This window comes from Podarcis pityusensis (assembly GCF_964106645.2).
Source record: "Podarcis pityusensis genome assembly, chromosome: 17".
NCBI lineage: Eukaryota > Metazoa > Chordata > Lepidosauria > Squamata > Lacertidae > Podarcis > Podarcis pityusensis.
In genome coordinates, this window is record NC_138042.1 from 31,284,375 (window position 1) to 31,298,771 (window position 14,397).

The 14,397-nt window shown below is 43.8% G+C and overlaps 1 long non-coding RNA gene across 1 annotated transcript in view; it reads right to left on the reverse strand.

Moving 5' to 3' along the window:
* The window catches only part of LOC308466345, a 201,577-nt gene that overhangs the window by 124,157 nt on the left and 63,023 nt on the right, over positions 1-14,397 (reverse strand). The gene's annotated exons all lie outside the window — the stretch shown is intronic.

Sequence of the window (14,397 nt, forward strand, 5' to 3'; positions counted from 1 at the left end):
CATAAGTTTTTGTATCCATTCTTCCTTTGCTGGGACTCTGCTTCTTTCCACTTTGGGGCAAGTAGCATTCTTGCTGCTGTAGTAGCAGACATAAATAAATTTCTGTATAATTTAGGTAGTTCTGTCCCTATAATTCCCAAAAGAAAAGCTGCTGGGTTGTTGTTTATTTATAAAAGTTATTTTGAACATCCTTTTCAATTCATATCATTTCCCAGAGGCTCCTTGGAAGAGTGGATGAGATAAATAAAAGGATGTTATCAGAGTAAATTGAGGTAAGAAGCCCTTTAGGAGCCCACAGTGCTCCATGACAAATTAAAGCAAATCTAAATTTGTAGTGTACAAATTCCCCCATATGCTGCAGAGAAAAGCTGTGAGTCACTAAGGCTCACTAGGACCCAAATCCTAGAAAGGAACATTCCCCAACTCGACAGAAACTTTTAAAAAAATTTTTGGAATAACTTGGGTGACAATCTGGTTCTTCTCTTCTTCTTGGGGGAGGGGAAACACTGACTCCTTAATTATTATTTACAGCAGATTTCTTTTTGTCTGAAAATGAAATGTTTTATGCCTTCATAAGGAGATGATTTGTTTTTGCCTGGCGAACAGATGCTTAATTAGTGGCAGAGCAGGAGAGGGAAGATCAAAGCGGAGCAGGAATGCTAATGGAATGGCTCATTGCTGGTAGGTGACTAATGAGTAGTAGGGGGGTATATCAGGTGTTACTAATAGCTTGGCTCAGAAAGCTGTTGTGCTCCGCTCGAAACATATGCTGCGTTTCAGATAACAAATCTATTTCTCCCACTCTTCCCTGAAAATTTAGTCAACAAATGGTTTGCGCTTCGGGGTTGCCAACTGACCAGCTTGCTCTCGGACCTTCAGTATGGGTCACTCTACTGTGGTAACGGGGTGCAAAGGGGGCTGACCCAAAAATCAGGACCTGAGCAATGTTTTTGCTCTAGTTTCTTCTTACAATGTCTCACTTAGGGCAGTAGAAGGGCACAAGCAGCCACTCATTGTTCAGGAATACTAAGAATTCATTCTAAAAGGGTTCCAAAACACCCTGCAGGAGTCCCAATCAACAAGTAGAAGACTTAAGGCAGGGGTCAGCAACTTTTTCAGCCTCTGCAGGGATCGCTCTCCTCCTGTGGAGGCTTGGGAGGCAAGCTGCACACCCGCCAGCCATATGGTTGATGGGGCGCAGCTGGCGGGTGTGCAGGAGGGAAAGGGGAGGCCGTCGGCAAAGCCACGCAGCTCCCCTACTCGCAGGGGTGCCCATGAGAGGCTGACACCCTGGCATAACGCACCAGTAAACCCAATGGGAAAGATGGCTCTGCTCCCCAAACATCTGGAGCAGATTGGAGGGGTGTGGAGACACACAGGGAGTGGAAATCCCATTGAGCAGGCAGCTGTCTTTGCAGTAATGGGACAACCTTTTGTAGACGTACTAAAAACCAGCAACTTCCAATGCTGGGGGGGGGGAAGGTGAAACATGACTGTTTTAACAATAATTTTGAGATATTAAATGATAGAGCCTGGTGAGGGGGAGAGAATACAAGAGCAAGAGTGCCACCACTCAAAAGACCCTATTCAGTTTGAATAAAGCTATTGACATCACCAGTGTTTATAGATGAATAAACAATTATCCAGATTAATTCCTAAAGATCCAGACTACTAGGACTTTGCAGGTCAGGAGTCAGGACTCCTTTGATTTTGCTAAACTGGTGGCCAGTTAAGACAATGAAGAACAAGCATCGTTCTCTGTTTGCCACTGGGACGTGGGTGGAGCTGTGGGTTAAAGCACAGAGCCTAGGACTTGCCGATCAGAAGGTAGGTGGTTCAAATTCCCGCAATGGGGTGAGCTCCTGTTGCTCAGTCCCTGCTCCTGCCAACCTAGCAGTTCGAAAGCCCATCAAAGTGCAAGTAGATAAATAGGTACTGCTCCAGCGGGAAGGTAAACGGCATTTCCGTGTGCTGCTCTGGTTCTCCAGAAGCAGCTTAGTCATGCTGGCCACATGACCCGGAAGCTGTCTGCAGACAAACGCTGGCTCCCTCGGCCAATAAAGTGAGATGAGCGCCGCAACCCCAGAGTTGGCCATGACTGGACCTAATGGTCAGGGGTCCCTTTACCTTTACCTTTTAGAGCCGGGCTGCTGCATTCTGCACCATTCAAGGCAGCCCACATACAGTACATCACATTAATGATGTTTAGATGGCACCAGAATGTGCTAGAGAGAGTACCCAAGCCTTGGAATTAGTTACAGCCAACTCATTCTACACATCAGCTGGAGAGCAGCCTACATCCCTACAGATGTTTTTACACTCTTCACACCTGACAGCCAGCATGGCAAACCGAGATTAAGAGAGCTGTTATAGTCTAGCCACATCTGCAGTGCTGCGGGTTCTTCTTCACCCTTGCTATACATACTTCCTATACTTAAACTCAAAAAAACTGCTGGCAATGTGGTGTTAATAAAGCAATCAAGATGGGAAAGGTGAATCAACTTGGAGATTAGTCACAGGGTGAGTGGGCTTTAGAGAGGTGTGAAATAAGACTCAAAATGTAAACTAGCTTGGCGTCCACCCACCCTGCCATCATTAACAAGATATGCTTTTCTTGCAAAGAAACAGATATGCAATAAAGCAACTGGCTTCTTACCAGATTTTCTGCAGTCAGAGGTCAGTGCTGCCAGCTTGTCTGATGGACGTTCAAGGCTGCTCAGATCAACACGCACACTTAAGAAAGCTTCTAATATGTTATTTTGACCTAGAGTGGTTCACTAGTCACTAGGGGGAAACACAAGCTCAGTGAGTAAACCATGAGATTTTTAATTGCACGGTCATGGGTTCGTCAGAGTCATGCGTCCCCTAATGTGCCATTTTTAGGTGACCAGGTGCAGCTGGGGACAAGAAGAGGGGATTCCAGCAGGTGAAGCTTTTCTTATGCATGAGTAGAGAAAACTGCACCTGCCCAAAATCTGCCCCTCGCCCTTCCTGGCAAAACAGCACACGGGGAGTCTTCAAGGTTGAGAAAGTGTGAAATGAAAAGCTTATCCCTCAGTATTCTTGCTAATTGCTGACAGCTACTGCAATGACTGGACAACGCAGTCAGCGACAGCTCATCTGTGATCGTCCTTACCTATTAAGATTGTCCACTGGTTTTTAGTTGATTAGTCATCACCAGTTAAGGAACAGTATCATCTTAAACTAAAGAATTTGGAGCTCTTCAGTTTAAGGATGACTAATGGGGCATGTGCCAGAGGCTTGTAAAATTAGGAACAGTGTGGGGATGATACAGAGAGAGACTTTCTCTCTCTCACGCACACTTGGTTGGAAGGCGCACCATCAAAAATGATGATGGAAGTTGATTTAAGAGCAGGATCAGGCCAGGTCAAAGCTGAAGTGGTATTTCATTCAATACATAATTAACCTGTGGAATCGCTACCACTAAATGTGGTGATTCAGGCGGATCATGGCTTTGGCTTAGAGAAACGCATGAAGAATAAGAGCTGTCCGTGGTTATGTGAGCCAGCAACTTTATATTTATTTAGTCTATTTTTACTTGGCTCTTCAGCTGAAAAAAGGCTCTCGATACAGCCTTCAAATGTTTACAGTAAGACAGTTCCTGCTTATCTAAAAGACGTAGCACCAAAGGAAAAGGGATTTAGTGGGAGGAGGAAAAAAGACAAATGTAGCTACAGAGTACTTGTAAGGACCATCAAGAACAGAAAGAACTCAAGGACAAAAGAAGCCAAAAGTTGCAAATGGAGAGCTCTGCCATTATTTATTGTATTTGCAAGTTAAGAAGGAATAAAGCCTGTGTTTACCGGCTGTATATTTCATGAGTAGCAGATGCTAGAAAGAAACTAGAGTCCTTAACCTTCATGCTTTGCTTGAGATCTTCCAGATGTGTCTGACTACCTACTGTTAGAGACTATTGGACTAGGACACCATTTAGTCTGATCCAGGAAGGCAATTTGTATGGTCCTTAATTGATTATATTTAAAAAAAATTGCTAATTGCAACATCTGCAGTATTGGCCACTTTTTGAGATACTGAAGGAAGAATACATCAGTTTCTTTGTTTTATAAAACAGAAGAAAAATAACAGCTTACTATTTTATTTTTCATTCCCTTTTACAGTAAACACTCACACCAAAGGTCTGCCCTTAAAACTGCCAGCCCCACTAGTTAAAAATATTCCATATATACAGTATTGCTCCCTACTGGTTAATCAGCTAAAATTGAGTTGATTAACCTACATTTAAAGTGCTCACACCCCTAATTACGATAGATGGATAATGGTTCAACACAGGTGATTAGCTTCCTAGCTACTGTGAGCCCAAAGTAGAAAGTATCATGGACTCACAAGTATAAATACAGAATTAGAAAAAAAATAATAAAGTTAGATATTTTTTAAATATATTTTCAAAAATGATGCCAAGCCATCTGTGGCTAATGTAAAAAAGAAGAAAAAGATGTAAATAGATGACACATTGTTTACTGTACGCCATGTGAGCGCTCCATCTGCCACAAGGAAAGTCAACACTCCTCAGTGGTAACTCTCAATGCTTTTAAGAGTACTCGGTGGATAGAGAGATAAAACATTTCCAAAACTTTATATAGTTGAACTCTCCCCTTTCAGAGAACAAATCTATCACCACCAGGCAGGTCATACTGAACAACTAACACCCCGTCATGATTTGCAGGTAGGAAGCAGCTGCTACCCATCAAACAGCTCAGAAAGGCATTTCATAATATTAAGTCAAACGCAATGTGTTCCTTCCCTTCACACAGCTGCAGATCATCCAGAAATAAGAAGCTGAGCTATATCTATGCTTGTGTGACTCAGCCTTAAAAAGGGGCTGTGGGCCTTTAACAGCAAAACGAGATGCTCAGCTGAGGACCTGCTTTAATGTAGAAGCTCCCAGATTTTTCTTAAAAAAATTTTTTTTATACTTTTCAAGTTTATACGTTTCACTAATTTTACAATCATTTTGACATTTCAAAGCTTGACTTCCTCCCCCCTCTTTCTGCAGTTCCTAAAATTTATTTTTAATGCATATTTTCTGCATATCGAAATTAACTTAATTTGCTCATTTATTCATCTTCTTTAAAGATACACTCTTATGAAGCTGCAGGTTATTACAATAACCCTGCCACTGTTTTTTCATCTGTTTACAATTTATCTGTAAATATTCAATAAACCATTTCCATTCTTTTATATATAATTTTTTAAAATCTTGATTTCTTATTCTACCTGTCAGTTTCGCCATTTCTGCATATTCCGTAAGTTTTTGTATCCATTCTTCCTTTGCTGGGACTCTGCTTCTTTCCACTTTGGGGCAAGTGGCATTCTTGCTGCTGTAGTAGCATACATGAATAAGTTTCTATACAGTTTAGGTAGTTCTGTCCCTATAATTCCCAACCTGGGAAGGTCGCAGGTTTGATCCTTGGTATCGCTCAGGAGGCAGGGAGGCAGGGAGAGATATTACTTTCTTGGGCTCCATGATCACTGCAGATGGTGACAGCAGTCACAAAATTAAAAGATGCCTGCTCCTTGGGAGAAAGGCGATGGCAAACCTAGACAGCATCTTAAAAAGCAGAGACATCACCTTGCCAACAAAGGTCCGTATAGTTAAAGCTATGGTTTTCCCAGTAGTGATGTATGGAAGTGAGAGCTGGACCATAAAGAAGGCTGATCGCCGAAGAATTGATGCTTTTGAATTATGGTGCTGGAGGAGACTCTTGAGAGTCCCATGGACTTCAAGAAGATCAAACGTATCCATTCTTAAGGAAATCAGCCCTGAGTGCTCACTGGAAGGACAGATCGTGAAGCTGAGGCTCCAATACTATGGCCACCTCATGAGAAGAGAAGACTCCCTGGAAAAGACCCTGATGTTGGGAAATATGGAGGGCACAAGGAGAAGGGGACGACAGAGGACAAGATGGTTGGGTAGTGTTCTCGAAGCTACCAGCCTGAGTTTGACCAAACTGCGGGAGGCAGTGGAAGACAGGAGTGCCTGGTGTGCTCTGGTCCATGGAGTCACGAAGAGTCAGACACGACTAAATGACTAAACAACAACAACATCACTCAGGAGACCTAGGAAAATCTCATCTCTGCAGCCTTGGAGAATTGTGGCCAGTCAGCGCAGACAATATTCTGCTAGATGAGTCAATGTCCTGACTCAGAATAAGACAGCTTTCTATCTGAACAAACTGAGGAAGAAGGCAACAGTTATTGTAGTATTTGCATCTGCAGGTGGCATCTTATTTAACACCAAAGCTTCATTTACATTTCTCATTTGCATTCAGTCATATGAAGATGATCCAATACTTGCTTCAAAGTAATTTCAAAGGGAATGGAACTCGGAAAGCTGTCAAGCCGGGATAGCTAATTTGGTTAGAACTGTCAGGAGCTCAACCTACACTCGAGTAGGACCCTGGCAGAGACACATGCCCGACTGGCATGTTCTCTCCCTCCTAGTCAATCGTTCGGGAGCTTCAAAAGCTTTCTTCAGCCCGAACATCACAGTGACTAATGCCAACCGACACCAACACACTTAGGGATCCGCAGAGTTTGCCCATCATGTGTAACAGACCTCAGCAACTCAGCATTTTGGCTAATCTACTTTATTTACATATAAACACACATGCAACATGACTCCCTCTCTCTCTAGCATCAGACAGCAAAAAGAAAAAGAACAAAGGACAATAGTCCCACTTCACGGAACACAGTAACACAAACATCCTGTCCCCGTCACATCCCACTCTGTGGAGTCAAAACATATACCGTCATGTGACAGACAACAATCCCATGACTGCAATCATGGAGCAGGAATTCTAACAAGAACAGGGTGCTGATAAGCCTTTTTATCGGGTATAGTGGGTAAAGAGATACCAAGGGAAGAGAAAATACTGCTTATGTATGCAACAACCGCAGCAAAAATTCTTTTAGCCCCAAAATGGAAACAACAAGAAGTACCAATGAAAGAAGAGTGGCAGATGAAGATGATGGACTTTCCAGAACTGGCGAAGCTGACAGGAAAAATCCAAAACCAGCATGATCAAGTATTCCAAAAGGACTGGAGTAAATTTATACAGTATCTGAAAGATTATTGTAAGCAATTAGCATCACTAGCAGAGCTACCTGAAGACTTGTAATGAGAAGTTTTCTACCTTTCTATATTTACCGTATTTAAATTTTGAGCTACTTTGTAATGAGTGTAATTGGAATTGGAAAACGTACAAAATGCAATGATATAAAGGTTAATTTTGGAAGCCATATCAGGCGGGAGGGAAGGAAGTCGATAGGCTCTAAAGAGCCTGGGAGGTAAAGTGGATAATAATGATGTGAATGTATATATTTAAATGGAAAATAAAAGCTGCATGGAGGTTGGATGATCCTTAAGGTCCCTTCCAACTCTATAATTCTATGAGTCTATGACTACAAACTGAAATAAGTGTGTCAATGCATTTCCCTTGATTGGAAATGCTTCATACAATAAATGCTCAAAGTGGGGAACCCCCTCTGAAAATGCCAAACATAATTGCTGCTGTCTTCACAACTCATACAATTCTGAGAAGAACAGACAATCAGCTAAACCATATACTACAGATAAGGAAAAGTACCAGCTGGGATGAGAGAGGTGGTTAATGTGCAGAGTCAAGGAAGTTTATCAGAGGCAAGAAAGGCTTCTTTTATAAAAGGGAAGTCTTGTCCAAATGGGGGGGGGGGGGAGGAACACAATTTTCTGCGAGAAAAATGCATGCAGACAGTAAAGAATGCACAAAAAAGTAAAGGAGAACATTGCTAAAAACAAAGGACAGGAGTTCCACAGGCAAAAGCAATGTGGTTGCGCCCAACTTCCTGTGGAACCCCTGAAATTGGTTCAGGGGAGTCAGGGGAGCCCCAATAACAGTGTGCAGAGGAAGGAGAAGGGGGTCATTCCAGCTGGCAAGCTGCAATGATGAGATGCCCATGACAGCTCAATGCTGAATGCCACCAATTAAGATCATAGATACACACAGATGCATTATTATTATTTTTAATTAAATTTATATATCCCCCTTCACCCAAAGATCACAGGGTAGTTTACAACCTAGAAACACAAAATCCAACATAAATCACAATTAGCATTAGTAGCAGGGGACCAGCTCGGCAGGTGGCTGCCCCTTTGGACAACAAGGGAATCAAACAAGGAAAAGGAGATGTTGGAGAAGCAAATATGCTGTTACAGATTTTGGTAGAATTAGCAAAAGTTAAGAGTTAATGAAGGTTTGATTAAATTCCTGAAGTTATAATTTGCTAAGGAGCCAGAGCAACCTGGCAAGGCTGCTGGAGTGTAGCCATTAAGAAACAAAGCAGAGCAATGGCTCATGAATGGAAAACCATAATCAAGGCAAGAGATTCTCTGCGTGGACAGAGAGGGGGCTTCCCATGGTTATTGCAGCCAGAGAAAGGTTTAGGCTTCCATGATGTAGGAAAACAGGGGAGGAGGAAGGCTGTGCCCACGGGGGGTGGGGGTGGGGGTGAATGTGTGATTTTACACAAGTTTAGGGTTTTCTAGCAAGGGTATTTCCCAGTAGTGATGTATGGAAGTGAGAGCTGGACCATAAAGAAGGCTGATCGCCGAAGAATTGATGCTTTTGAATTATGGTGCTGGAGGAGACTCTTGAGAGTCCCATGGACTGCAAGAAGATCAAACCGATCCATTCTGAAGGAAATCAGCCCTGAGTGCTCACTGGAAGGACAGATCCTGAAGCTGAGGCTCCAGTACTTTGGCCACCTCATGAGAAGAGAAGACTCCCTGGAAAAGACCCTGATCTTGGGAAAGATGGAGGGCACAAGGAGAAGGGGACGACAGAGGACGAGATGGTTGGATAGTGTTCTCGAAGCTACCAGCATAAGTCTGACCAAACTGCGGGAGGCAATGGAAGACAGGAATTCCTGGCGTGCTCTGGTCCATGGGGTCACAAAGAGTCGGACACGACTAAACGACTAAACAACAACAGCAAGGGTATTTGGAAAGGAAAAGGGTGGAGCCAGAACTCCAGGCAGAGGCCATATGGGGCAGAACCATCTTGGCAAGCTGGGAGATGGCATGCAGGAGGCCTTAGACTCTACTGCTCCACTGCTGTGGGGAATAAGTCCCTCTTGAGGTGTAATGCTCTGAACTCTCTCCCAAGTAGACCCAAGCGGAAAGATGTGTACAATAAACCATATTTCTTAAAGACACTATTCTCCATTGTGCCTTGATTTCCCACCAGAAACACAACCCTGGGTGAGAGCCTGGAACCCCTGGAAACTTGTGGAGCCGCTCAGCGGAGATTGGGATGGCATGCAACAATTTGCAGGGGTAACTGTGCCCCTGAAGGAGCAGGTGCACAGCCTGGGAGTCATTTTGGACTCGCAGCTGTCCATGGAGGTGCAGTTCAATTCTGTGTCCAGGGCAGCTGTTTACCAGCTCCATCTGGTACGCAGGTTGAGACCCTATCTGCCCGCAGACTGTCTCGCCAGAGTGGTGCATGCTCTAGGTATCTCCCGCTTGGATTATTGCAATGCGCTCTACGTGGGGCTACCTTTGAAGGCGACCCAGAAACTGTAACCAATCCAGAACACAGCAGCTAGACTGGTGACTGGGAGCAGTCGCCGAGACCACATAATACCGGTCTTGAAAGACCTACATTGGCTCCCAGTACGTTTCTGAGCACAATTCAAGGTGTTGGTGCTGACCTTTAAAGCCCTAAACGGCCTCGGTCCAGTATACCTGAAGGAGCGTCTCCACCCCAATCGTTCTACCCGGACAATGAGGTCCAGCTCTGAGGGAACCAGGCAGAGGGCCTTCTCGGTAGCGGCACCCGCCCTGTGGAATGCCCTCCCACCAGTTGTCAAAGAGAACAACAACTACCAGACTTTTAGAAGACATCTGAAGGAAACCCTGTTTAGGGAAGCTTTTAATGTTTGATGGATTACTGTATTTTAATATTTTGTTGGAAGCCGCCCAGAGTGGCTGGGGAAGCCCAGCCAGATGGGTGGGGTATAAATAATATATTATTATTATTATTATTATTATTATTATTATTATTATTAGTCTTCACAGCAGATGTAAAAGCAGGTCCCAGTGCTTGAACTAACTTTCTCAGGAAGTGTGTTGGAACAACTTACGGGAATAGTGATGGCAAAATACGAAAGTTCTAGGCGTTATGGATAAAGTTAAAACTGGAAAATTGCCAGGGACAGATGTCATCCACCTGAGAGTTCCTAACAAATGTGTAACTGCTGGTCTTATAACAAAAATATGTAGCGTGGTCCTAAGATCAGCTTCTGTACCTGCGTGGTGGAAAGTGGTAACACTGGTTTTTTTTAAAGGGCTCCAGGCGGAATCTGGGAGATTACAGGCTGCTCAGCTTAACATTTCCCCCCAGGAAAACTGGAGAGACCCCTGTCTAAAATCCTTGAGGGCTGCTGCCAGCCAGTGTAGATAAAATTGAGTTAGATGATGGGTTTGATTCCAGTTACGGCAGCTTTTGTGTTCCATAAGGCAGAGGAAAGCAATTGTCACTGGAGGACAGGCAAGTTGTCAGTTAATTTGGGTTTCTGAAGTAGAAAACATGTTGAAAACCATGTGTGTTTGCTACTCTGGGTACGAAAATATCTTGGTGGGTTGGACCTGCTCCTATCATGGGGGTGAAGCCAGCTGACAAAAAGCTAAGCCTATTGTTAGATTGCTAACTACACTTTTTAGGGTGGGTCAAACACCAGATTGCCTTAAATCTGTTCATGCACACCCACCACTATCACAGCAACTCACTGCTGCTTCTCCAGTCAGTTCCTCCCTCTCTCATTTCTGACAACCTCCAAATGGGTGGGTGGGTCTTTCTTTGCTTCTGCAGTCTTGGAATATCCAATTCCTAGCCTAAAGCACAGGCAGAGTCCAGAGGTGCACCTCCATTCTGGAAAAACGTGATGGCTGTTAAAGCCAGGGCTTTTTCCCCTCAGGCGGAACTCAGTTCCAGCCCCTCTCAGGTGGGCGCCATTGCCATCCTAAGAGAACATGGGAGGTTTTCACGGTAAGTTCCGGCACTTCTTTTCCTAGAAAAATAGCACTGGTTAAAGCCTTTATCCCATCAAATGTCTTTTGAAATTGAATACTTGACCGTGTTAAAGTATATACAGTGGTACCTCGGGTTACATACGCTTCAGGTTACATACGCTTCAGGTTACAGACTCCGCTAACCCAGAAATAGTACCTTGGGCTAAAAACTTTGCTTCAGGATGAGAACAGAAATCCCGCGGCAGCGGTGCGGCAGCAGTGGGAGGCCCCATTAGCTAAAGTGGTGCTTCAGGTTAAGAACAGTTTCAGGTTAAGAACAGACCTCCAGAACAAATTAAGTACTTAATCCGAGGTACCACTGTAGAGACAAATTGAGGAAAGAGTAAGAACCCAATGTGAATCCCTTTGATGGACACTGCTAGGAAATTCTTTGCCATTACTACCGGGATATAGACACATCCTCACATGTAAAAGGTAAAGGTAAAGGACCCCTGTATGGTTAAGTTCATGGGATTGCGGCGCTCATCTCGCTTTCAGGCCGAAGGAGCTGGCGTTTGTCCACAGACAGCTTTCCGGGTCATGTAGCCAGCATGACTAAACCACTTTTGGCGCAACCGTGACAGAAACCAGAGCGCACGGAAACGCTGTTAGCCTTCCCGCCGCAGCAGTACCTATTTATCTACTTGCACTGGCGTGCTTTCAAACTGTCAGGTTGGCAGAAGCTGGGACAGAGCAACGGGAGCTCACTCTGTCATGGGGATTTGAACCACCATCCTTCCGACTGGCAAACCCAAGAGGCTCAGTGGTTTAGACCACAGCGCCACCCATGTCCTTCACATGTACCCATATACGCACCTCCAAAGTCTATCCCGCCATTTTGCTGAATTAGATAGATTGTGGATGGGCCAGTGGGTCCAGATTACAAAGAGGTTTCATCAGAGCTCAGAAGCCTGACCTAACTGCAGTAAAAGTGTGTGTGTGTTTTTTAAGTGGCTGTTTTCCTGATAATATTGTCATGGACATAACTTCAGAAGCCAGAGGACCACTTACATGAAGCATATTTGCTCAAAACCATTGGCCTCATATTACTGGAGTGTGTGTGATCTCTATAAATGAATCTCCTATTGCTAGGTGCTGCCCGTTTTATTATAGATGCTGACCATGTGTAAGGGTGGTTGCCAGAGTTCTAGCATGCCTCCCACCCCTGTAAGAAAGAAACAGACACAAATGACATTTGGCATATCCACTAGTTGTCAGCTTGCATCTGTACACTGGGGTTATTTAAACAGGCATGTGACACCATCCTTGGGATCTGGACCTATTCAGCTTCCGTAGCTTCCACACACACCCTCTCTGCAATTGCTCCTTTTCAGGATGGCCTTAATTCTTGCCACCTGGACAAGTAGAGCCTTGTTTCCTTGCAAACTGCAGCTCCACCCTGTACAAACCACCCTTCAATTATCTGCCAAAGTACTTTATGGGTAAATATTTGTTCTGCAGTCTCAGACACTACCTCATTCCTGTTTGTCCAGGCTCTTAATCCAGGACTTTGAATGTTGCGCTTAGTCCATCAACACCCTGAGGTGCTTACATGAAAATTTAAGTATTTAATAACAGACCTCTGTGTGTCTATGTGTGCATTTTCTGATACCTTACTCTTATAAAGAAAATTCTATTAGTTTAGGACTCGCCTAAAATTAGTTTTCTCTCTCTCACTACAGATGTTAAATAAGCAAAGCTAGGAATTGTATTATTATTGCTATTGTTGCAAATGATCATTATGCTTAACTGAGATCCATCTAGGGCATGCACAGAAAAGGCAGAAACCTCTTGAATATAATGGATTTTGGGCTGTTTACCCTTCATAAAATGTTAAATCGGCCAACCAAAAATAACACTTCAGGCAATAGTACCATAACTGTCAAGCATAGCAACCTTTCTGAAATTATTTATTCCAGTATACAGACTTCAGGTTCAGAAGAGCTACCTAGGAGGTACAGTGTTCATAATTGTTTAAAACAAATCTGTCCTCTTTTCTCTAAAATTAACATAGAATACTTGCCTGAAATGTGTGCAAGAAGTTTTTGCTGCTAAGATGGTTAATATTTCAAAGGGAGGAGGGATTAGCCAGGTAGCTGTCCTGTAGTTTGGACCCAAATTTATTTAACAACCCCCCATAATCCTTTTGTAAGCTGTGGTTTAATGTCTGCAAGTTCTCTTTCGGCATTGAGATATTGCTAAAACGGTCTTTATAAATTGTGCCTGTTTTCTTTGCAATTGTAAACAAAAGCAAGATTGGACCAGGCAATTTCCATCTGCAAACCTATTGCAGGAGAGCTTCTGGATCCAGTAACATTGCCGGAACCAGGACAGCATTTCTAAGGAAAGCAATGTTAGCTGTGAATACAACCTACAGAACATGAAAGGGCAGCAGGGGCGGAAATCACTGAACACAGCAAACACTACCAATCAAATCCCAACTCAACTATGGTGAGTCCAGTGGGGACATAATAAACCAGCCATGTCTTCTGCAAATACGTAAGCTGTCAATATATTGTTTGTGGCAGGCCACAATATATTGTTTGATAGGTTCCAGGTTGCGTATGCCTGTTATTTAGAACACACTTCCATGTGATTCATCCTGTGTAACATGCCCTTGAAGATAGCTTGGAAATTGCAGCCAGTTCCAAATATGACAGGCAGACTATCAAATAGGCCTGGCTGTTGTAAGTGTATTACGCTGTTGTTGAAAAAGCATCGCTCGCTGCCAATTTCCTTCCAGACTTTATTTCAAAGTGCAGATATTGGGCTTAAAAATCAGGTATTTGTTGGAGGTCCTTCTCCAGGCGCCCCTGCTGTCCAAGGGATGTCGCCAACTCTCAGCCTAACCTTCATCAGTAGATAGTTGTCAGGGTGAAGGAGGGTCCATTAGAAATATATTTGCCCCTTCCCTAAGGCTTAGGCCTTTCTGATCCGTTGAACCAGGCTTCCTCAAACTCGGCCCTCCAGATGTTTTGAGACTACAGTTCCCATCATCCCTGACCACTGGTCCTGCTAGCTAGGGATCATGGGAGTTGTAGGCCAAAAACATCTGGAGGGCCAGGTTTGAGGAAGCCTGCGTTAAACCATGAGCATGTCACATGTAAAGCTATGCTGAGCATCTTGCTCAAGCACGAGTGCTGGAAGACAAACACTGGAGAAATATTGTACATCTGCTTGTTTAATAAATGACCTATCTACTTACTAAACCAATGCAGCATACCATCTCAATTGTATCCGTATCAGGTCTAATGTGGTTTGGAATTAATCTGCACTATAACCAGTCCAGGGGGACGCAGGTGGCG